The 25,397-nt window shown below is 43.2% G+C and overlaps 1 pseudogene; it reads right to left on the reverse strand.

Annotated features, from left to right (window-relative positions):
* Positions 1-22,113: 22,113 nt before the first annotated feature.
* On the reverse strand, positions 22,114-23,598 carry LOC106640626 (venom serine carboxypeptidase pseudogene; annotated as a pseudogene).
* Positions 23,599-25,397: the final 1,799 nt, after the last annotated feature.

Here is a 25,397-nt window from a genome sequence, read left to right on the forward strand (position 1 = left end):
CTTTTTTAAACCTTATCATCTGTGATGAATAAAGTAGGAATAGTTTTTATTTTTTTTACAAAACTCAGCCTCGTACTTTATTTTAAAAAATTTGGATTCCCAAAGTACCTACCTACCTTTTAAGTTGTGAGTTTTCTAATTTCTTAATAATGATTCTTTCGCAATAACGCCTTCGCATCATTATATTGAAATATCACAAATCCATTGCAACAAGAACACCAAGTTTCGTTATACCAACGAGTAATTAGTGTAAAACTGTATTTTGTAGTAGAATTATCACCTCCTTTTAGTTGCAGGACAACAATATTCGCATTTAAGCGAGATTTCCCTACTTTTGCAAATCATGTTTTATGTGTTTGAACAATTATCTCTTTAAATGTTACATTAAAACCTAAATTTCAAACACTAGATAGTAAAAATGTTTCAAAGGAATTAAACAAATATTAAGAAAGGTGTGAAGTTTTTTTTTTTTTTTTTTTTTTTTAAGAGCTTTTTCTCATCAATTAATTCGTTAGATATTACCGAAATTAATTACGTTATCAAAAGTTTTTATCGTATCTTAATCTGCTTATTCAAAGATACACAATCAAAAAAATAATATTAACTTGAAACAGTGACACAAAAAATCTGTAGATAACACATGTTTGTAAACCTACACAAGATGCACATGTTTTTTTACTCAGTACAATTTGCTTCCTCACAGAGGAGACTTTGCAATGAAAAAAAATCACATATTGAAATGACACGATATAAATGTTTCCTGAAAAAAAAAAATTTCAACCTCATCGATTGTTTTTTTGGATTCCATTGACTTGAAAAAACGACCTTATTTTTTAAACTGATTTTTGTTTGCTGTTTTTCGTATTGGGATATTTTTTACGCCAATGAATCTGAAAGACATCTTACGTATATAATTATATAGTTATGTAACTCCAAAGCCTCGCATCCTGCAACACACACTCATATATACGTAGATCAAACGTCTCGAAGATCCTCGTGGAGAAGGAGAGAGAAGAGGTATCAGAGACGATGGGACACATGCAGGTATCCGTAAAGGCCAAGAGAGACGATGGGGGATGAGCGCAGGAGGGTAGACCGTGGGGGGTGGGTGGGTGGCGTGAAAACACAGGGGGAGCTTCGGGACAGGGAGGGAGGGAGGGAGGACCGAGAGAGGACCCAGGAGAGACGGACAGAGAGGAAAGAAGGAATATCGAGCTCCTCTGCTGGCTTTGGATGACCAATGGCGGCCCGGGGACAGAGCGCGCGCGCCCCGTATCGATCCAGCACCCGGCACCGCGTCTCTCTCTCTCTCTCTCTCTCTTTACCTCTTGGCCGTAAACTCGCGCTCCTCCTCGGGGCACCTGTATTCCCGGGGTCACCTCGCTCGTCCTCTGGCTCTTCCCTCTCCCCCTCGTTCCTCGAGCTCGTCCTATCTTCGCCCACACTTTTTTCCCCTCGTCCCGTGCGGAGGACCTGACAGCGGGAGTTGCCGGGCTTCCATTATACGAGTGCCCTGGGATCATGCCTATATATACCTCTCTCTCGTTTTCTCGTTTTTTTTCCTCTTCCTTCCTCCTCCTCCTCCTCTTTGCTCTTTTGGTAATACAACATTGCTGGCAATCGAAGCTCTATGTATACTACACATGGGCTTATTGGAAAGTTTTTCCTCCCTCTCTCTGTCTCTCCACTTTTTTCATTCAGCCACTTCATGAAATCACCAATGCATGCAACTTTAAATAAATTCGATTAAATTTCGTGTACCTATCTTTTATTGAACCATAAAAAAATAACTAAGTTTTGGGGGAAAAAAAAAACTAACGAATTAAACCTTTAAAAAAAAAAAAAGGACAAATATAAATGAGCGTACGTAAAAAAAGGATCCAACATATTTTGTTCACTATACAATATGTTTGCGTAAGTTTATCCAGTTATGCTCTCGTCCAAACACACGGAGGTATCTATTTCTCGTGTAAATGCTGTCAAAAAAGAATCAATAAATGAATGAATGAATGAATGAGTAAAAAAAAATAAAAAATAAAAAATAAAAACAATGAGGAAACATAAAACCATGCCCAACGAGAGAGTACGTGGCGTAAAAAGCGCATGCGCGCGTGTAGAGCGTAACAAGCGAGGGATGTCCTCCTCCTGGTCGGGCGGCGGGAGGGCCTCCTCCTCGCCGGTAGACCGAATCGTCGCGTTGTCACCGCGTTGGCGCAGCTCGTCGGTGACACATCGCGACAACTGCGCGACTACATATATACACTACACACGGCGACAGACATGCGTACTGGACTGGCCTATCCTCGGCCGGTCTTATTAAAATTTTCAAACCAATGAACATGTCCGTGCTTCCCATTCGACGACAAAGACAGCCAGGGCACCGAGGCGCTATACTCCTCCTCTCTTCCGATCCTTACACTTCTTTTTCCCCTTCCTTCCTTTCATTCTTTCTTTTTTTTTTTTTTTTTTCACCTCGATGTCACTCCCACACTGGCTGCCGCGGCGTTCCACGCGCGTGACGAGCTCCTATTGTTCGAGGTCGGATGAGGTGACGTGTGAACTGTACTACCTGTGGCACTACATAATTACATATGGCATTTACACTTGGATGAACTCTGCCATGCGTACTTCATATTTTATTTTTATTTCTTTTTTCCCTACATAAGTATTTATTTCATTGAAGCAGGTGTTTCGAAGAAATAATTTGGTCTCTCATATTAGTTAAACAAAAAAACAAAGCGGGCAATGTTGACTCAAAGTCGTAAAAACTGTGAAACCCCACCTACATACTGTTTAGAAAATTTTCAATCAAAGTGCTGCCAAAAAAGAAAAAAAAAAAAAAAAACTCCGAGGCTTGTCAGCCACATACAGAGTTATCGCCGTCCGTAGCATGGTTCACCGTGGCTCTCCAACTTAACTATTCCTCCTCCGAGTCCGTCTTCCTCGGCATCTTTCGCGTGCAACGCCCACTCCATTATCTCCCGGGCGATGATGAGCGCGGCTGCAACATAGATCAGCGAGCGCGTGCGGAGTCCCCGGGAACGCCTTATATATATATATATATATATATATATATATATATATAGAGGTATACCTTGACGCACGTAAACGCACATATTATATATGTGTATATATGGGGTATACATGCATACACGAGAGAACAATACAAGGCGCGTGCACGTGCACGCAATTGAGGCGCCGCTGCATATGCGGCTGTTCCACAGCAAAGTTGTACCTCTTCTTCCCTTCTATTCTTTTCTCGGGATGTGTTTTGAGCAGCCAAAGTCCTTCGCGAGGGGCCTAATGGGCAAAATGATTTGCGAGCCCCGAGGAGGAGCCCAGAGAGCAGGGGACGAGGCTATTGGACCAAACGATCCCTCTCACACACATTATACTTTTTTGCCTATCCCTCATTGTCGTTGTTCGGCTTTTGCAGCTAATTTCCTTGGTAAAAGTCCACTTGTGGACGAATTTCAGGTTGACGAGATAAATGTCCCTTATCGAGCGATCCAAGGTCCCTCGGGCTTCCGTTGCATAGATCATACCCCCTCGAACCTCTGGACAACAATAACCCTGACGGGGATGGCCAGCACAGGGGGACGACTCGGTTTACACAGGCGTGTGTGCCTGCCTCGCAAAAAAGGAGCAAAAGAGAATAAATATACCTAGGTCCCAAGGGATTCGGTGTCCCTCTCGTCTCTCGGGCTTGTTATTAATACACACAATGCAACACCGGGAGTCTCGGGGGCCCCAGCTTTTTCGCGGAATCGATTCCCGAGTCGCGGCTCCCACGCACAGCCGCGTGCACAATACCCCACAATCTTATCTGCCACGACTGGCGCGCTGTAAAAAATTGAGACGTCGCCTCTCGCGGCTTTGTATGCGCTTCGCTCGCGAACGGATGGACGCGCGTATAACGCCGTATCAGGTTTTGCGAGATGTCGGGGTGCGGATGTGTATACGTGTGTGCTCCTCCTTCTCGTGCGTAATCAGAGCCGCATCCGCGAGGCGTTAGTCCCACCTGGGTATACACAAATGAATAAAGTCTTGTGTGTGTGTGTGCATAAGCTAGCGCACGACAAATCGGTTCGGGGAAGTAACATCAGATTAGAGTAGCGAAAGGAGGCAGGAAAGAATGAAAGGGCTAGCTGAAATTTGCCGTATGTGTATACTGCAGTGACGCGAGATCTGATTCTACACGGGGCGAGGAACCCGAAAGGGAGCCGACTTCTCTTTCCTAAATCCTTTATTCTCCCTCCTCCGGACAACAGACGAGCTTCTCATTGCAATTTTTCATTGCGATTTTATAGCTTACGACAAAGATTACTGTCCTTTTTTTTTTTTTAGTCAGGCTTTTTCTATTGTAGGTACAGGACACCCAAGTTTTACAATCGTCGAAGGCATACGTTTACTCTTTCAACGATTCGATCTTTTAGATGTTTGCTGTTCAATAGCAAGTAGTTTTTCATTATTTATTAGAAAGATTTTATAATAACCTTTGAATTCTACTATCCGTTTAAGGTTTAGGTGCTTCATTTTTATTATTTTTATGTATGATTTTAACATTTTCTTAGAATGTACATATATCTTTTGTTTTCCAAAAAACTTTGTACCACTTGGGAATAAGGAGGGTAAAAATTGTGATCGTTTACATGAAATAATGTGTTATTCATCAAGGTAAATGGGCATTTAACTGGACGCTAGAAAAATGAACTTGAAAAATTTTACGTTATCGCGATCAATTTATTGATTAATATGATCCAATTCAAGAAGTGTGGTTGTAAAAAAACCAATTATTACTTGGGTATGGAAAGACATTTTACAAAAATATTTGCTCACTCGTCATGTGTATGTTATGTAACCTCTAAATAGCTTTTCTTTCTTGTTATTTCCTTCACAGTATTATGCAATACTTGTTAAATATTTTTCAAGCATGGGTTTTTTTTCGAATTGATAAACGTTATAATTACTTTATCGAAGGTAAAGTTGAAAAAAGCAAAGTATATAAGTAAAAAAATTCAGCTATCATTGAAAAGCTAGTTAATATTACCATAAAAGTGAAAAATGAACTACGTACTTCTATCATCTGCTTTGGCAGTCTTTCTTGTTCAACTTGTCAGCAATGGTAACTAATAAATAAAATATACAATCATAATATTAATTTTTTGATCAGACATTTTCTACTTGCGTTACTTAGTATTTAAGAAAATTTAAATGCAGTTAAACAGAGCGATTTTTCAAACATCACTTGCAGTTTTTTCAGTTACAAAACTGTGAAAAATATTTATGATGTCAAACTATTCAGAAAATATAACAAAATCCAATTGATTGTATACAAGGAAAAAAAAATTTAGTCTACAACTATAAAAACGATGATATTTTCAAGCAAAAAAATCTCATTTAGAGATTAAAATTACTTAAACAAAACAATAAAAAAATAATACAATTTTTAATCTAATTCAAAATAACCAAGACCATCTAATGACATTGTTAAGTCTACATGAAATAAACTTACAATCAAAATGTAATAAACTAGTAAATATTTTTTGGCTTATAAATACTAATGATAACAAGATCGTTCAATTTGCGTAGTAAGATAATCCTATTTCAATTTTCAAAATATTTTTTAAACTTTTTAATAACTATGAACGTGTTAAAATACTTTCATTGGCAAAAAAATATGATTATTTGATTACTGTTAGTGGTTTTTCATAAACTTGAGTTATTTTTGTGTACATTCTACCTCAGGTTTTCTTTTTTTAATCTGTATGAAAAAAAAAAAAAAAAAAAAAAAAAAAAAAAGATTTTCACTAATGACAATTATGTTTTGTGTTGATTTAAACGTTTTAGTCACATGTCTCGAGACAGAAAAAATAATTCATGGCAATCACGCAAAGAAAAATCAGTTTCCGTACAATATATATTTAAGAGCTGGCTACAATAGCAGAAGATCAGCTCCATGTGGTGGTGCCCTCATCGCGCCAAATATTGTTTTAACAGCTGCGCATTGCGTTTATGATCGTAAAACTGCGACCATGAAGGATTTGCCTCAAGTAGTATTTGCTGGAACAGTAGATATACACGTTAAAGGGCCTAGTATTGCTGTAAGCAAAATTTATTCTCACAAACAATTCCAATACCACAGAAGTAGCGATATTGCTGTTTTAAGGGTAAGAGTTTTTTTTTTTTTTTTTTTTTTTTTTTTTTTTTTTTTTTTTTTTTTTTTTTAAGGGTGTTTGATGAAGTGACAATGTTTTGAACAATTATTCCAACATTTTGAATGTTTATAGTTGGAAAAAAGTTTTGATGTCAGTGACCAATCACCTATCAAAATAATAAACTTACCAAATAAAAGTGAGACGTTCTTGAACAAAATTGCAGTAGAGACAGGTTTTGGAGATGATACGGTCACTGAAATCTTCGATCGGACAACGGCGAAAAAGTTTTACACCTCCACCTCAAACGGAAAAATGAAGTATGCCTTTGTAAAAGTAAAAAATTCTGAAGAATGTCAGCCTTTTGGTAATCAACTTTGTGGTGAATTACTACCAGGACCAGATGGTCTACAGGAATTATCTTCCTTTGTGAGTGTATAATAATTAATTATAACTTCGAACATCGGCTTCCAACATTTCCAAGAATTTCTCATTCGAAACATCATGAGTTGAGATACGATGCTTTTCTTTTCTGTCAAGTACATGGAAAGATAATGTTAAAACAATGGTGATCTTGAGTGGCTTTAGGTATTAAAAAACAACTTAAATATAAATAGTCATTGATAGTTACTAGCTTTCAAACATCTACGATAAGATACCAGAAAATAATCAACGTTTCGTATAGTGGGTCTATGGGGACAAAAGTAGGTACAACTTATGCGTGTTAAAGACCAGATTGTTGTACGTTTGTGGGCACGAGTCGTGAAGGATGATGTTTTTCATTTACCAAAGGCACAAAAGGGAGTTAAAAGGACATCGTTTTTTGTTTGTTAAGTGAGACAAAGAGAACATTTTTTAAAATAAAGTTTCTTTAAAATTGTTTCAGGGTGACAGTGGAAGTCCACTCGTATACCGAAACCAAGTGATTGGAATAGTGAGTCACGGTACATCTGATAACTACTATCAGGAAGGATCCACTGTTTACACCGAAGTGTCTCATTTCATTGACTTTATCCAAGGAGCCATGGACGATCGGCCAACGGACGATACATTGGTCAAGTCCATCGAAGGATACAGGCATTTCGAATTTGCAAGACTGGACTTGGACATAACCACGAAATCACCACGCCTCATTGCTGCACTTGAGCGTTTCAAACAATTGCTTTCTCGACACAATATCATGGACGCAGAGTATCAGAAATTGCATGAAGAATGCACGTTTTCAACGTCAAAACAGCCAGATCCTAAGTGTACGTCACTTGATGCTAAAGGCAAACGACTTGACGCTGCTTATAAACAATATCGGGACGCCCAGAACGAAATGTATCAGTTGTTGGATAAAGAAAAGTATTACTAGATAAATTAAAGTGTTTGGATAGACTTTTCAAAATCAGCGTTGTAATTATTGTACCATTTGCAACACCCATTTCCATCGATAAGACAAAATGGTATTGCTCGCCTGCAGCTGCAATATTTTTTCAGACCCTGTATGTGCAAGACGAATAATAAAAAATAAAAAATAAAAAAGCATCAAAGCGATAGAGAGAGAGAGAGAGAGAGAGAGAGAGAGAGAGAGACACTCGACTCTCGACAAGTGAGACGAGGCCGCGTGTATTATTCCGCGAATATTACACACTTGTGACTGCGGGGATGCGCCAGGCACTCCCGGGCTGTTTGTACATATATACATACGTACCCACTGTTTCCTAATTTCCTTCGGGAAACACTCGCGTCGGAGTGTGTATAGCTACACCCGTATACGCTCAGGTAAAGTATAATCTGGGCTCTCTGCCTTTTCCCTCCTGAGCTGCACTGCTAGAGCTGTGCTATACTGCTCCATTATTCAGGCTTCGCGCGCGGAACTGTCTCTCGCGGAAAAAGAAACGAGAAAATTGAATCTTTGCTCCTTCCGAGGACAACGAGCGCCATGTACTTGTGTGTTATTTTTACTACTTGTATATTTCTCCTTGTTGGAATTTTCACGAGTAATCAACAAAGTGCCCATGTAGGCCATTTTTAATTGGTGAGATATGAGTTGTGCAAAAAGGTGATTGGATGAAAGGAAAAAATCCGGTCGATCGGTGAAAAAAGTGATAAAAAGGCCATACCAACCAGTTTCGCCGTATAGTCGCCTCGTCGCGCAGTACGAGCCCTGAGAAATATGAGCCGGAGAGAAAAAAGTTGGGCCGAGAGGAGGAAAGAGATCGATCTTAATTTCGGCGCCATCACAGAGGGTATTTCTCGCGCTTGAGGGTAGTCGTATGCGCGGAATCGGCAGTGCCAGGGCACCCGCGCGAGTTGTAAGACACGCGCAATCAGGGCTCTCGCGCGTGTGGATCATTTTTCTTCGGGACGCGGCCTCTTTTCCCTTCTCGAGGGCTTGTTTTTCCCTTTTTTTTTTTTCGCGCGGGAGGGGAAAAACTCTGCCGACGTCAGCACTTAAAATCCGAACGGCCAGGATTGGAGGGCGGCTCTTTAAATATTCACGTCACCATCGAAACGGGAGATCGTTTGTTTTCGACGCACCCACGCTATGGTTTTTCTTTTGCATCGCTTCCGAGGCTACAGCGAGACTCGAGAAAATCTCGATGCTGTCTTCATTTTTCGGATGATGGTATTTTAATAAATCTTTACGAACATTTTTATGGTATAAAATAAAAGCTAGAGCTTATAAGACTACTTTTCATGACTCAACTACCTTACAAGCGGTAAAAGAAATTTTTTAATTTAAGACAAGAAAATATTTGACACAAATATTTTTGGTCAGGGAGCTTTTCATCCCTGACCTTACGCAGGTTGAAATTCTTACCGATTCGTTGTTTAGAGATACTCCATCAAAAGTCACGATTGCAGATATTAGCGACATTAATCATTGAGTAGGCAAATCATTTGTCATCGAGCCAAAAAAATCTATTGCTGTGACTGAGAAATTTGGATTTATCATAGCAATAATTTTTCAATCAATTCAATGTTCGGGAGCTCGAGATTTTTCAAAAAATCATCATCGACTGCAATTTTATTTTTTCATGTTTCTCGTCAAATTTCAACACAGTTTTACAATGAATTTCTCATTCCATCCATGTATGGTGAAAATGTAGATACAGAAAATAAAACCATTTTTCCCAAAGTAAGCTTTTGGCCAAAATTCAGCACTAAAGAAACAAATAAACCAAGTAGGGTTTAATTTTTCTCTCCGTCAGTCGGCAAGACAGTAGATGTCCCGGTAAACTGTAAATACATTTCCGAGGGCTAGCAAGACACAACCCAGTTAATAACGCCCCAAGAAGACACGCGCGAGGGATGGGGGGGGGGGAGCTTTTCGTCTGCCAAGAGAGGGAGAAAGGAAAGGGAAAATTTTCTCGCGCTGCGCCTTATGATTATAAATAGTCCTTGTTCGACGGCGCGGTGAAGGGAGCGAGAGGGAGAAAGTGCCACCGACCCCTGTGCCGCGAAAAAGCTCCGCGCGGGAGTTTGTCAGTGCCGGGGCGGGCGCAAATGAAATTGTATTAAAGTTTCAGCTCGCCCGGGCTCGCAGTTAAGGGCGCATCTTTCACCTCCTTCTTCTCCCTCCCTCCTCTCGTCTCTCCTGCGTCGTACGCGTCTATATGTATATACACCTATGCTCCTTCTCTCCCGCCCGAGATATTAAACTTGTCGTTTTAACGGAAAATAAAGCGCGTTACGGCGCGAGGCTAAAATGACTTTCGATGCCGGGTCTTCGGCTCGTAAAGGAGAGCCTTTCTTTTTGGCCGTCGTCTTCCTGCTGTTTGCTCATCTAATGGCGGGAGAAAATTTTCCTCGGGAATCACTTCGACCCTCCCACTTCCCCCGACCCCTGTACGGTTGTTCCGATACGTCGGGTTAATGAATTTAAAAATACTGCCGTAGTTGACAAAAATGAGGCGCTGCTTTTATGATGCGGGTTTTACGGCACGCGGCCCCACCTCGTTTTAAAATCTGATTATGCTCCTTGGCTTTGTTAAAAGTTTTTTGTGGGTTTGTGTTTTATAACAACTCGTAGACTGCGGAGCCCAAAGTGGCGTAATTGACGGTATAAAATAGGATATTTTGGTGTCCATCCTTTGTGGAATCGGTATACATATCTCATATACTTGGAATTTGGTTTAAATTATATTAATATTTAATAAATAATAGCAAAGTTATGAATTTTGCGATGAATATTAAGTAAAGTTTTCAGACACAGTACGTACAATCAAAATTGTTTTTACAAAAAAAATATTTATGGTTTGCCTATTATTTTCTCAACGAGACTTTTCTACAAAGTTAACGTTGTTCCAATGCTTGTACGAAGACTTGGAATTAAAAAAAAAACTGCAACCATACTTTAACAACACTTCAAAGTTACTCATCATTACGAACAAAAAATGAATTCAAAACCTTGCACGAAACGAATCCATCAACCACATCCGATTAAACGTTTGCGCACTTATCCGACGAAACAATCAAACCACCCACAGCCACTTTAATTACTTTTGGACTCTGATAGCGAGTTTGAAAAAAAAATTCTCACGATTGTACCTGCAACGCTCAACAGCGGTCATTTTCTTGTCACTTTGAAATATTTTCCATTGTACGCGAGCTCGATATCCTTAAACTCGCTTCGCACGTGCATTTCCTGTCGTAAAGACGCAAAAAAAAAAAAAAAAAAAAAAAAAAAAGAAACGGCATATTTTTCAATCAGATTCTTCTGCGCCAAAAATTTGTTGATCCTCAATAAGAAACCCAAATTCCTTCTCGTCCCAAACACACTCTCATACTTTTTGGTTCCAAATACGCCCCACTGTCCCTCCCTCCACATGTACTGTAGCCTATTCACTAATAACAGGAGTTTGCCCGATAATGACTACCTTCGAAAAGGTCGCAACAACGACCGTCCCTCTGTTTAGCAGCTACCAGTGCTATACAATGCATTGATGCTAGTGTTGTAGTGGCGCACGTCAAGTCCAGTGATTTATGCCCGAGAAACGGGGTCGTCGGAGACTATAATACACACGGGAGGTAAGCTATGTTTTTTTTGTTTTTTTTTTTCGAATCCATTGGAGAATCCCTCGTGTACTCTCCTTACATGTTTTACCAACGATTAGGTGTCTCAAATATCTGTCCTGTAAAATTAAATTTCACATAGATCCGACGCAACGACAGGAATTTCGCGGTAATGAATATGATTAATTGTACACTCACAGCGAGACATCACCTTTTTCTCAACCTGCGTATATGTATATAGGGTACGTTTGCGTGAAACTCGTGTATAGAGGAAGGAAGGAAGGAAGGAAGTCACGCGAGCGCAAAAAAGCGGGATCAGCAGCGCGTGCTTCGAACGAGTTTTCCCGGAAAGGGAAAAATCGCGGTGGTTGTTGCACACATTAAAATGAGCACATTTGCCGCACTCCTTGGCGCACAGCTCGCGAGAAAAACGCGCGCGTTCGCATATATGTAGATACACACAATATATAACATCGAACGCGTGCAATTATCATTATCATGCGTAGAGGTGGAAAGAACGGGGCACAATGGGCGCGGGTGACGTTGGTTGTGCTCGTATCGTAATAATAAAGGATAGGATGAATTCGCATCGTTACGCGCACGCACGTGTGCTCGCGCTTTACGCCGTCTGGTTGTGGTTACTTCGTCCTCGTTCCCCGCCTTTTAGAGCCTCCTTGACAATTATCTTTCCGCTAGGCTAAGGAGCCATGTAATATTCATGTCCCTCCTCCTCCTCCCGAGCTTCGTCGAAGTGTACTCGTGTATGTAGCGAGACAAGGAGGACAACGACTCTCCTGTGTGTGCCACGATACGCGCTGCGGCCAACTTGAAGATTCCGAGATTGCGCGCTCACCGTGACATCAATATACCACCGGCTACGCAACGGTGCAGGAGAGGAAACGGAGAGAGAAGCAACTTTAATTGGGCCGCCTCTTACTAGCTCTATTTTTTTTTTTTTTTTTTCTTTTTTCTACCTCCGTACGTTTATGCATGCGCTCGTCAAGTAGCATGACTGTTTTTTCGTGGAGCCACGACAACACTACGCACGCGGCACCTATACACTGCTGTTGGTCAAAGGGGGAAAAAGCCCACGCTAGTTTCAGAAAAGGAGTATAATTTTTTTTTTTTTTCTTCCGTCGATTACAGACAATACCTTGGCTCTCTTTTGGCCCGCAGCTCGGTAATTAATGCAACCCACGACGAACCGTGTGCGGTTAAAAAAAGGATTTACTCATAAAAGGCATTAGGGACACAAACAAGGCGGCACGCGCTCTTTTATACACTAATTAAGTGGATGACCCAGGTATCAAAATAAAGTCCATAAATCACGCGTTAGGGGGAAAAAAAGGGGGCGATTACGGTTTTAGGGGGCACAGGTGGTGCGCGCGTGAAACAACAAAAATTGGCCGGGTCGATCGATCGATCAAGAGAGAGTCGTTGTCGCGAGAGGGACCAATTACATATACATATCGTCCTGATAATTGGGAGGCTCGGGATAATCGAGCCGAGCGAGACGAGGAGGAGGAGGTGGAATAGAAAAAACGAGCGGATCGGTGGGGAGTGCGAGAGAGCCACGCGGTAAAAGTCGAAAGGAAGAAGGGCCCAGTCTCCGGGCCGATGACTTATGTTGCTCTGACGCTATCAGCGAGCCGTCCCTCCGGTTCTCCATACACACGGCGAGGGCCTCTCGTAAATCATCGCGATATCCACCCACGTGTACACATCCATACCTGCCCCTCTCTCTCTCTCTACACCCTCGGCACGAGGCGAAAGAAAGAGACACATATAGAGACGAGAAGGAGATGCGATACGACAATTAACGGGGTCAAGGGGCCGAGTGTACATACGGACGCCCCTCTGGGGGATGAGGGGAGAGATAATCGCGGGCGACCTCGAAATTGTTGGTTTTGCGCCCGGCTAGAGATTGAATAGGGGATTGTGACAAAAGTTATTGCGCCGCGAGTGCCTGCACCCTCGATATTTATTTGCGGAGGCGTGGCTGGAGCCTCGCGCGAGGTGTTGCTACTTTTTTTTTTTTTTCTTTTTTCCAGCTTCTTGATTCCTCGTGAAGGAGAGTTGGTGCGAGAGGAATGCTCGGAGGATGTGTCGGTGTATGCGGGGTGCTCCGAGCCACGGTGTCGTATAGTGCACTTGAGAGATGTATGTACACGCGCTTATCTGCCCTCCGTGTCGATTTAATTCGAGAATTATGTGTTAATAAAGGTGCGCGAGAGGCACCGGGCGTATATTGTCGGGGCACACAAGTTGGCGCGTACCCGCACGCACGTCTTTCATTTTCAGCGTTGAAGCCGGATTGAGAAAGAAATTTAAAATAAAAGGGGCGATACGATTTTTGCATCATCTCTCGGGGTGTGAGGATTAATTCACGCGGTGGTTTCGTTATCTCGAGCTTGCATCAGTGGAACGACTAACTTTGAGTCGGACGGGAATTGTCCGACGGGTTTATTCGCTTGACGATAAATTTGGAGATGAACAACAAAGGGGTGAGTCGATTCAACCAATGATTGGTAGGTTCTGGGCAAAAATAAGCTGTTTGGACGTGTCTTTGAGCGGAAGAAGCGGCTGCGTATCAATTTTCGGTGACGGAAGCAATCGTGACAAGCTTCTGTAGCCAATGGGATTTTGAGAAATACAGAGAAGAAAAAAAACCGTGATTTATTTTTTTTCCTTGAACCATCGATGCCCAGCGTCGAGTTCTCAGGACGCCGGCACGCACGAGTGAAAAAAGCCATCGTTTTCGGCACCACAAACACGCACGAAAAAAAGGTCCCACGAGCTACACCGCTCTCTTTCATTGTCATTCACAAAGGGGCGCCCCCGCGGTGGAGGGACGGCGAGAAAGGGGGAGCGAAAGATACAAATGACAACGATACACACGCGGGCACGGCTACCGTGTTTATACCTACACACTCCATACGGCAACCTTATCTCAGTCAACCATCTCCTACCTACCTTTTTTTTTTTTTTTTTTTTTTTTTCCTCCTTCCTCTTCCCTTTCCTTTCATTCACTCGAGTCGTTTGCGTATACACACGCACGTGGGCGCACAGTCGTATATCCCCCCCCTCGTTACGCGAGTCTCCCCCTATACGTATACGCGCGTGGAGTCGGAAGAGACACAACGCGCCGTCTCCTCCGACATTTTTATCGGGGGCAATTCCAGCCGACCCACAAGTGGTCGCTTTGAATAGAGCCAGGAGTGCGGGCGCGTCTTTTCGCCTTTTTGATGCTGCGGGGAGAGAAAAGGAAAGAAAAAAAAAAAAAAGAAGGCAAGTGCGCATGATATTATACCCGCGTTTTCGAGAAATTGCGCGGAACACAAAGAGCCTCTGCCGCGTCTTTCTCGGCTTACACGGGCACTAGGTGCCTTTTTTTTTTGTATACTTGCTGCCTCTCCTGTTTCTTTCGTAAATATACATTGGGAGGAGGATGGGCTGAAAAAAAAAAGAACCACATCCTAGCACGAGGTGCAAACGTCTCTATCGAAAAATTTGTGGAGGTATCGGGCTGGGTGGAAAAGAGACCATGCCGATCGCGCCAACAATGCCATTGATACATGCATAAGCAAACGAGCCTGTCGTTTAAGGGACCCTCCCCCAGCCAACTTTTGCAGATAAAGACAGGGAGCGCACAAACAAGCGGTAAAAAGCGACCGAGTGTTATATACATATAAAAACCAGAGAGGGGACATATGGGGTGGACGACGCGTTCGCGGTGTTGCGTAGGAAAGATACACACTTCGCGCTTACACCGGTGCCCGGGGACTCCGATGTCCTCAGGATAAGCAGCCCAGGCCTTCTTCCTCTTTTCTTCCTTTTCCCCTTCATGAATAAAACATCATATCGCGGGATAACGCATCTCGCGCACAAGCAACGCTCGGCCGCGTTTATATGTACACGCAAAAGGCCTTGGGTGCATATTTCCACCCGCGCCTTATTCTCGCCTGTGTGGCACTTTTTCTCGTCTCGTCGGGCGGTCGTTCCGTTCTGTAAACCTACCTGCCTTATCGGTGCTGTTTCCATTGCTTTCGTTCGTTTTTTGGGAGGAGGATTCCTCGAGGCACTCCCCCGGCACGGGCACTTCCGAGTTCCATTGGAAACGAGGTGATCTCGTAAAAGCTCGCGTCTCCGGAAAAACAGTGCCCGACCGTACTGTACACGAGATGCCAAATAGAGGCCAAAAGTGAAGGAAGAAAAGTTGCCGGGAACTATAATGTATACAAGCACAGAGCGCGAAACGAGCAAAGAACAAGAAGAAGAAGAAGCAGTGGAACGAGTTGGGTATCTTCTTGGCCCAAGAGAGAGAGAAAGAGAGGGGGGGGGGAGTCGTGTCTCAATGTCTCCCCGAAGGCGCCCCAGCAATTTGTGCTTTCATTCGCACAAAGCGGCATCGGCGCGCATCCGCCGAGGAGTACATGCCGGCGTAAAAGAGAAGTTAAAACTATGCCGGTCGTTCTTATTACTGCCTCGAGCCACCCCGTGAGCATATATACACATTTACATATATATGTATATATACACGCGTGTGTTGCTCTCCTTCTCTCTTTTGCGCCCTTACCCCCCGTTGGCTCCTTCTCGCCTCTGCTTGTGTACTTCTTCCAGTGGCGGCTCTACGACTATTTTATCCCTCGAATCCTAGATTTTGTTTTTTTTCTTTTCTCGAATTAAAACGCATTCTCCGTCGCTCCAATGCATACGTTTCAGTCCTTTCTACGGCTCCAACCCTCGCGGGCGATTACTCACGCAAGACACTCTTTTTTTTTCCCCCCCCTCACTCCCCGCCCTTTTCGCTCTTCCCCGTTTGCATCCTCGCGATTATAATGGGGCAAATATTTTCTTTCTTCCCTTTCCACCCCCTCGGAGCCCGCCGAGCTCGCCCCTCCTCCTCCTCCGAAGTTGTACGCAGAGAGAGAGAGAGAGGCAGTCGACGGCTTGATTAAATAATTTATAATCCGCGGCGCTCAAACGCGGAATGTCATTTCGCCCGGCGCTAGGGGGTGGGATACGCTGGGCTGGCTCGAGTGCGTAGCTTCAGGACGAGGGGTGGAAAAGTGATGCGGGGCTTTTTTTTTTTTTTTTTTTTTTTCATGTTTGCCCGCGAAATCTCCGTTCCGACAACTGCCGAGTTTATATATTCTTCAAAAGGAAAATTGTGTGCTTACGGCTTGCGCGTAATTGACCTTTTGTCGAGTTAATGGGCTCGCCGAGCTTTTTCTTTTTTACCAATGTGAATTGACGATCTTTATAAGTGGAGCTAGATTTTTTTTTGTTTTATTTCGTGGATTTGACTATTGGATCGATTGCCAAAGCATCAAACTTTTTTCTTATGTACGTGACGTCTCGATTTTAGCCCCTTATTAAAAGTGCTGCTACCACCCAGACTCGTCTGTTTATGGATTAACACCAAGCCACGTCGTCACAATGGTACCCTAAGAATTTGCTCTGCCTCCCCTATCGTCATTTCTGATTGTTCGACCGCATGTCTCCTCGAATCTATACATGCATGGAGTCCACACGTCGCAGAGAAAGGGTATGTGGTATGACAATTTCCGTAGCATATAATGTGCACTTATATAATGCGGAACGACGCGTGTAACGTGAGAAAGTCCGGTGCTTCTTGGCGGTGAAAGAAAGAGACGGTGGCGGTGACGAGGAGGAGGACGAACTGCAACTTGCCCATACCGTCCGCGAAATTAGAAATCAGGTGCGCTCGCGCCAATTAACTCCAGCCCGCGGATTACTTAACCCACATGTATATATACGCTGCAGGCAGACATTGCACACGGCTACCGGCGAGCGAGCATTGCTGCATCCAAGCGCGTGTATCTACCCACTGTAGTGTAACGCCGTCGCGGTTCGGTGAATTTATGCGCGACCCGACGTTGAATTATTACTCGGATAAGTGATATTTCGCCGCGAGCTGCGGTCATTTTTGTCATTCGAGGCCGGACGTGCATAATATAACATGTATACGCACGTAAGCTGCAACGGAACACGTTCAATCGCAACGCGTGTATCAATGAATTATTATCAATTAAGGATCGAAAGAAAAAAAAAGCAGGTGCGCTCGCGGCATAGCGTAACTCCATACGTTTTCGAATTCTCGTTCTGGCTGTAATTTCGTTTCTATAGTACAACTTTGAAGCTACTTTTACGTTTTTTTGTGATATGAAAGAAGGAAAAGTTGAAAAAATTAGAAAAACATGCAAAGTTTTTCCATTAAACTTTTATCGTCAAATTGCCATAAGAGTATATAGCTCATTTTTAACAGAATAGAGCCAACGGCTCTTGATAATCAACTCGTGCAAGGACTGCGCTTTTCCGCGGCATCGTTTCATACATTGTACCATCGAGCACACACTGGGCTCTTTTGCTCGTAAATTAATTCGATGGGTGAGCTGCCGATTTTTCAAACAATTTTATAACACATCGCGTAATCGTTATCCACCTCCTGAAATTACTCGCGCAAACGCGTTGCGCAACTAAATATAATATACACTGGGCGCGGGGGATAACCCCGAAAATTTAATTTGTAACGCGAATCGCTTCGTTACTCATTCGAGAACAAACCCTCCACCGGCGCGCAAATGCACCCATCCTTCCTTTTCAACCATCACCAGGTCGGCTCGCGCTAAACACATGCGCGCACGCAGGCATATTATATATACGCATCGGGGGTATAAACCAGTGAAAATGACATTACGCCACTCCGTATGTATATACACGCGCCGGCCAACATTTATCCGGTGCTCTTTCGCGCTCTCCGTGCACGCTATGTGCAAGCACTTTTCACTCGCCTCTGCAAACGAAACGGCTGCGCGGAAAATATATCCAACGGCAGAGAGAGAGAGAGAGAGCTCTAATCCCGCATAAATAGTTGAAATACTGACAGTAGTGCGCGTATGGTAGGATCATATGTATATATAGGTACACGTGTATGTATGGTAGTAATACAGCAGGAGGAGGAGGAGGAGAGGCGCGGATTCATACGGCGAATCAAAGCGACCGCGGAATACGGGGAATGCAAGGGGCGAATTGTTTCTCGCCGCGGACCCATGTCAAATAGCCCCGATGTGCTGCTGATGCCGCTTTGGTTCTGCCTCGGTGCAAGTAAAATGAGAAATTTTCCCTGAAAAGTCTCTTTATGTATCCCTGGCACCGTGTTTGCGCGGGTTGAGCTACCGCTGCCGGCAAATGCACATTGGTACAGCTTTTGTGAAATGGGCATGTACATGATCCATGTTAAGGGTGCTATATAGTAGGTGCTCGTACCTTTGTATGCTCGTCTTTTTGATGCTGCCTTTCCTACATGATATTATGTGCTTATGTACGCGTGTTTTGCTGGTTAACGAAAATTTGGTCAGCCACGAGACAAGTACCTTGTCTAGGTAAATGAATCGTTTTTGTTGTTGTTGTTTTGGGTTATTGTACATGCAGGTATTAATATTATTCTTTTGGGGGTTAATCTTCAGTACAGTACAATGTGTAAATTCCATGAATTCCAGGTGAAGGGTGCTTGATAAGTGATATCCACGTTTAACACAACTTAACAGGAGGATATTATATTTTGTAATTGACTTTTGTACTTTACATAAAATTTAAAGTTAACTTGTCACCGTATGGTTTTTTTTTTTTTTTTTCAAATCAATTGACTGCGAGTATTGGTTAACGTATGCCTTTCATTTGTAACAACAATTTATTGTATTCTCCTCGATCCTTAAGACTCTCTCGTATAAAATTTTGCAACAAAACAAATTTTCCCCAACAGCAACTTCTTTAATGTTTAAAAAAAAATTTTGTGTAAAGACGCGAACATTGACCGACTGTAAGGTACACCTATCATTGTCCTGGATCCATTCTAAAGCCAAGTTGAAAAATACGTATGGAGTTTTGTTAAAAGTCCACTGTAAATTTTTTTAGTTGAGCTGTATTTCAAGTAAATTCTGGATGAAAAAAAAAAAAAAAAAAGTTTATGAGTTATTTTGTGTCTAGAATGAAAAAAAAATAAGAGGAGTAAGGAAAGACAAGAAAAGAAACTGAATTCCACGCGAAGACGAGCCAACGTTGTTTTATGAATCCAACAGGGGTCCGTGCGCATAATAGGTAGGTATGTATATATGTAATAATTTGAAACGCAACAAGGCGCGAACGCGAACTAATTAAAGCCCATGACAGAGGCGAACCGGCACACACACACACACATATTGCATACACACAACTCAAAGTACAAGGTATCGTGTCTCTCATTATAAATGCGCGTTATGGAGTGCAGCAGCGGCTCTTTGCGGAGCTCGTTACGTGAAAATTTTTCCGGCGATTCGCGTCACCTCGGTAGGTAGACAATAACGCCGTGCGCCTCGTAATGTCAGACGAGCACGCGAGCGAGAGCCTCGCGTTACTTGTACGTAGCTCTCTCGTGAAATGGAAAAAGCAAACGTTGCGAAAGAAGACTCTGTTTCCTCACGTGTGTGGGTTATCGCGAAATCACCGCGAGGAAAAGCGCGAGCTCGCACCGATTATTATTTTTCGACTCTAGTTTCGTAAATTGGGACGAGAGGGGGGGCTGCTATGGTTTGTCCAACGGTGGAGATCTCGCATAACGGGAATGACGAGTGCGACGAGACAAGGATTTCCTTCCTTTTTATTATGCGTACATTTATTATAACCAAACGTGACAATTAATTAATCATTATCTATATTAAGTCTACACTATAAAAGTAAACTTGGTAAAGTAAAATTTTAAACTTGGAGGAGACAACCGTCATGTCCGCTTTCATTGAAAAAAAAAAAAAAGCAACGTATCCGATTGCGCCTCACACGCATCAAAGTCTTTTTTTTTTCCAAGCCCGATTTTCACAAGTAAAACGAACAAATCAACTCGATGCCCGCAACCAGCGTGACCGTCCAATAATACACCCTTACCGGCAACTTGCATGCACTCTTTTTTTTTTTTTTTTTTTTTTTTTTTTCCCTATAGCGTCCAAGAGCAAATAAGAAAAGAAGGCAGGCGGAAACGCGTAGAAAAAACGGGAGGAAACGCACAGAGCGCCAGACAGGAGTGGAAGCGAAGGGAGGGTGATAAAAAAAAAGCCAAGCGGCCACAGCGGATAAATGGACGAGGTTAATCATTGCGCGAGACATTAGCGCCCATGCGTTACATGTATAGATCGAGGAATGGGGGGAGAGGCGGGCGAGGGTACACAGGTATGCGAGCAATGTCTCGGGCCGATCGGCAAGGAACGGCGCATAAAGGGAGGCCGACGCTCCTATTAGTTTGCCAAGGCTTTAACACGCGCCACGCGGATGTACTTATACCCGCGAGGACGTTGTACGCGCGACTTTGTTCTCGGGCGCGCTAACTCACGCTGTCAGGTGCACGCGGTGTATCGGAGGAGCCACGCCTCGCTCGGAGTGGCCGTGCAAAGGTGTGTGCATTTGATGCTAACGATTTGCGGGGATCATGCCCGACTTTTGTGCCGGAGCTTTTCGTGCGTGGATGTCGGTGACGGAAAAGCTATTGGCTCAAAGTTGTACGTTGCTTCCGCAACGAGTGCACGGGAGGCCGCTTTGAGGCTGCACGCCAAAGATTTTCAATTTGTTGGGTGCTGGAGGTGGTCGAAGCTGATGAGCCGTAAATTTTGTTTATAATTAATCCTCGAGGCGCTTCCAGCTCGCTTGAGACGTTTGTGCTCGTCGTTATTACTTTGAGAGTTTGCCGAAATTGATTTGTGCACGTGCCAATTGCTTTTCCTTTCTTGTATCCTTTTTTGTACGTTAACGTATACGCGTAAAGAGACGCAAGTGATTTTTAATGTCAATCTTGCGTCCAAATGTCTCGTTACAGATGATCAAGTTTTTATGAGTAAAAAATCAATCCGTTCGGCTTAAAGTCTCATCAAAGTCGTATCAAACTTGCCTTTGTGCTTGAAGAAAATTATCAGTCCCAAGATCGAGCTCATATTGTATTGTTCTGGTTAAAAATGAATTTATTTTTTAACTCTAATGTGATGCAAAACTGAAATCTCTCAAATTCGGAGACTCGAGTAAACGTTATTAAAGAAAAAAAAAAAAAATTATTTTTATATTTCTTTTTTGCCATTGAATAGCAGTATCAGAGGAATTTTCATTTTCCATGCACGCGTACTGCAAAAGGCACTATTATCATGATACAGTGATTGCAAAGCTCTACGCTGTACTTAACAAGAGTAAGGGACAAAGCTTTCCCTCGAGCTTTCCTGCTAACTGTTCAAAAGCTATGGGCTTTAATACATGATGATTTACTTTCTCCCTTTACATCGTCGTGCATTTGCACAAGCTTCAATCCACACATTCGCATAATGCGCACGTTTTACTTTACCGTGAAAAAAACAATTGTAGAACAATAGAGTACAAGTATAATGTAATCATTCATGTGTGACTATTTGTCGTGGTACAAGTCTTGAATATGGCGCTAATTGAATTTTTAGTTTACTTACTAGACAAAACCAAAAACTCGTCTCACCTTGTTTTCATTCGCACGAAGCATCACGGCTTATACTTTAGGTGTCATAGCGCGAATAATCTTGAAAATTACTATGAATACATCGTGACGTCATGTCTCCAGATAATTCTTATCAATATCGGTCAAATCAACAAGCAATGAATGGTTATCTCGTGGAAATTCTTAAGACGTAACTATTGCGCGATGTTTTTCCAGCTGTAGGATTAAAGAAACATTTATTTACATGAAATATATTTTAAATCAGTTGACCAATTTTCCAATAAACTTTGTTGTTAATTTAAATTCTCAAAATATGTGTAGGAATCAACAAAAAAATTACTTTACGGATTTATATGAAATTATATTAGATTTATTAACATGGATGCATCGATATCGTGATTAATTTAATGACGTATAATAATAATACAGAGACGAGAAGTGTGAAACTACTTGACATCAATATCCCAGATTGTGCGTGAATCTCGTAATCATATCAAAGGCCCACACGGGTTGGTCGTTCGGTAGCATGTGACCGGAATTTCTCATGAGTACTGCCGTCAAGTTCACACCTGATTTAACATACCCGGCCAACTCGTCCCCGACGTAGTATATCTTTCTTTTGGTCGTCTTGTAACTTTCGGCTCCGGGCCATTTAAGCTTTGAAATGTAATTTTCCATGGCAGCATTGGTGACCATCATGTCCAATTGGCCAACGTAAACGAGGACCTTTTTGCCATCGGCAAGAGCTTCCTCGACATAATTTGCCACGGAGTGCAGCATATCCCTGCCAATGTGCTTTTTCACCTGCACTGATGTTCTCTCGAACGTGACATTGCCGACGTGTATGGCTTTGCGCACGTCAGGCCTCACCACCCAGTGGACGAACGGGTTGATGTAGTCTGGCTCTGTGGGCCTCATCGAGTGGAAGTAGTAGCTGTAACCAGTAATGTTGTCCATCATCTTGTTCACTTTGTTCATCAGAGCAATGGACTGGAACACCTTCTTCTGTTTCAACAAACCGACGAGTTTGTCTTCCAACGCTTGCAATTCTCTCCTATCGTCCTCGCCGATGAGGCCCAATTCGTAAATGTACTGAACGTGCTTCACTTGGTTAACTAGATCGCACACACCACCTGCGATAATGAGACCTTGCACGTTTATCCGCACCTCCGCATTTTCGTTGTGTACTTTGATGGCGTGAGCTATCGGAGGCGCAAACTTTCCAGCCAACGATTCCCCAACGACGTAGAGTTCGTTGCTCCTAAGTTCGGGGAACAACTGGAAAAACTGTGTTAAAAATGCGAGCGCGTCACGTGCAACATCGTCCGATGTCGTTGCGAAGCCCTTGTCACTCTCCGTGAAACTGTAGCCAGCGTCCACAGGACTGTCGAGGTAGAGCATGTGGTGGTTGCGCGTCCACGAGTGCTTCCTCATTTCGACGGTTTGGTTTGCAGTGACAGTGAACGGGCCATTTTCAGCGAAAAGCCCGAGCATAGACGTCGAGCCCGGACCACCCGTCATCCATAATACTATCGGAGCACTTTCCCGGTTGTTCTTCGATAAACAAATCATACATAAAACATCATCATGTTAACTTCAAAGCTTACGAGGGACCTGTACTTTTGAAATTAATAATTATAAGATTACCTCTGCTGGGCAATACCAAAAAAACAAATTGGCATTGTATTCTTTGTTGACCGTGAAGTACCCACTGTAACTCTCGATGCCTGGTATTTCTCTGTGCTCGACGAGTGCCTTCTCCCTTCCTTCCTTCAATTGTCCATTGTCCAGGTAATGCGACAGAATCAGTGGTTTCCCTACATCTTCGGCTTCAGATTTTTCCGAAACATCAAGTTCCACTTCATTGTTATTCACTGCAAAAGCACCACTACATACTAAATAATACACGAGAAATAGTACTAGCAGATTCGATGGTGCCATGTTTATACACTTGATCGTGGGACCCAAGAGGTTGGAACGATACTAAGGCATTCTTTTTTTTTCTTCTGTCGATTTCGCGTAGTTATGTCGTGAATTTTTTTTATCAAGACACTACTAACCGAGATTACGTAAGCGATTTCGTTGCCATCCGATAAGAAAAAAAACGAGGTCGGCAAATCTCACGGCAAACAAGATACAATGCGTTGCGTTATCATACATCGCTTGGCGGCAATGAAACGTAAAAATTCCAAGCGATTATAGTTGAGGATTGATTTTAAATCCTATCATATCTGTTGGAATTTAGATGCAACACAACCATCCCGCGGCTGTTGTACGATTCACAGAATCACCTCGGCGCATGAAATATTTAAAAACAAGGGGCGTATTGTACAATAGAATCCTCGCGCAAAGTGATAAAATAGTTTGAATGCAAGAGGGGGGAAGCGCTACATACAATGCAGGAGCGAAAATTTTGAAATCTCGCATACAAGTGTGACCCCGAGACAAGGGTCTCTCTCTCCCTCCTCCCCGAGCCACCTTTCCGTGCGCGTGTATTCCAATATCTTAACGCGAGTAAAATCAACACCCTCGATATGTATCCACGTACTTTATGCCCCACCACCTCCAGGGCATGGGTTCCAAACCGCCGTTGTTATATTATATTTAAAATAGCAATGCACACGGATGTGCACGCGAGTGAGAACTATTTACCGAGGAAAACATATTTCCCCCCTCCCTGCCGTTCATTGGAATTATGTAAAATGAAGAGAGTGTAACAATTGATACAGATTTTCCAGATGGACCAGAGTGACTCTGGTGAGGTTTGGATGAACAGCCTGCGTCGAGCGACTTTGGTCGGTGTCGATCTTTGCCGGTGCGCCAGAACAGCCACCCGAGCCAGGAAACGATCGTCGATAACCTTGTTGGCTCGCGCATACCCAGGTATACGTTGGTAGCAGGTACACCTTATACCTCGTCCCGCCGGCCGACTACAATACGAAGAAAGAGCCTCCCCCCGCTCGGCTTCCGGGATTGTGGAACGCCGGGTTAACGATACCGGGCTCGCCGTCAATGCGGGCATGCTTCTCGCGAGGCTCTCCCATTCTCCCTCCTTCGAACTTTACGATTGTATTATCCGTTATAGAGAGATAAATTCGTGCCTATACGCTCTAATAGGGCATCTCCCCCCACCCACCCCTTTGCTCGCGCGTTACCCTTCCGCGGGACACGCTGCATTGTACCTACGCGCGGACACGGCCACCTTGCATTGATTTACCTTTGTATTAAAAAAAAGGCCCCAACACAATACCGGTGCCTTCGCTGGACCACTGAACTCGTGCCATATACCAATGGACGCCTCTTTCGTTTTTCCGATTGTTTACGGCCTCTCCATCCCCCCCTGGGAGTTTTGCCTTGAAATATCTCTATTAAGCTTTGGTTTGTTCAACAGAAGCTCCCCATACCCTCGGCTGGTCTACTCTTTCGAGCGCGCATGGTTATATTGTCCACTGAGAGGCAGCGCCGGCTTCTTCACTCTCGTGTGTGAAATGCACCGTTACCCTTCCACTCGATACACTCAATGGCAAATTATTGGTGAATCGTGCAAAACGCGCTCACAAACAGGTATATATATTTATTTGTACACCTCTGGGTTATCTATTGCCAATCATGGGTTTCACAGAGTCATGTTACTGTAAATAAAATAAAATAAGTACACGTGCCCGTGAAGAGTCGAGTTGTCAGCTTTGCCGCCTCCACAGTTAGATCTGTGAAATAAATAATTAAGATCGATTACTTAA

The sequence above is a fragment of the Copidosoma floridanum genome, unplaced genomic scaffold (assembly GCF_036245765.1).
Source record: "Copidosoma floridanum isolate Cflo_tuat_1 unplaced genomic scaffold, Cflo_Japanese_pri ptg000013l, whole genome shotgun sequence".
NCBI lineage: Eukaryota > Metazoa > Arthropoda > Insecta > Hymenoptera > Encyrtidae > Copidosoma > Copidosoma floridanum.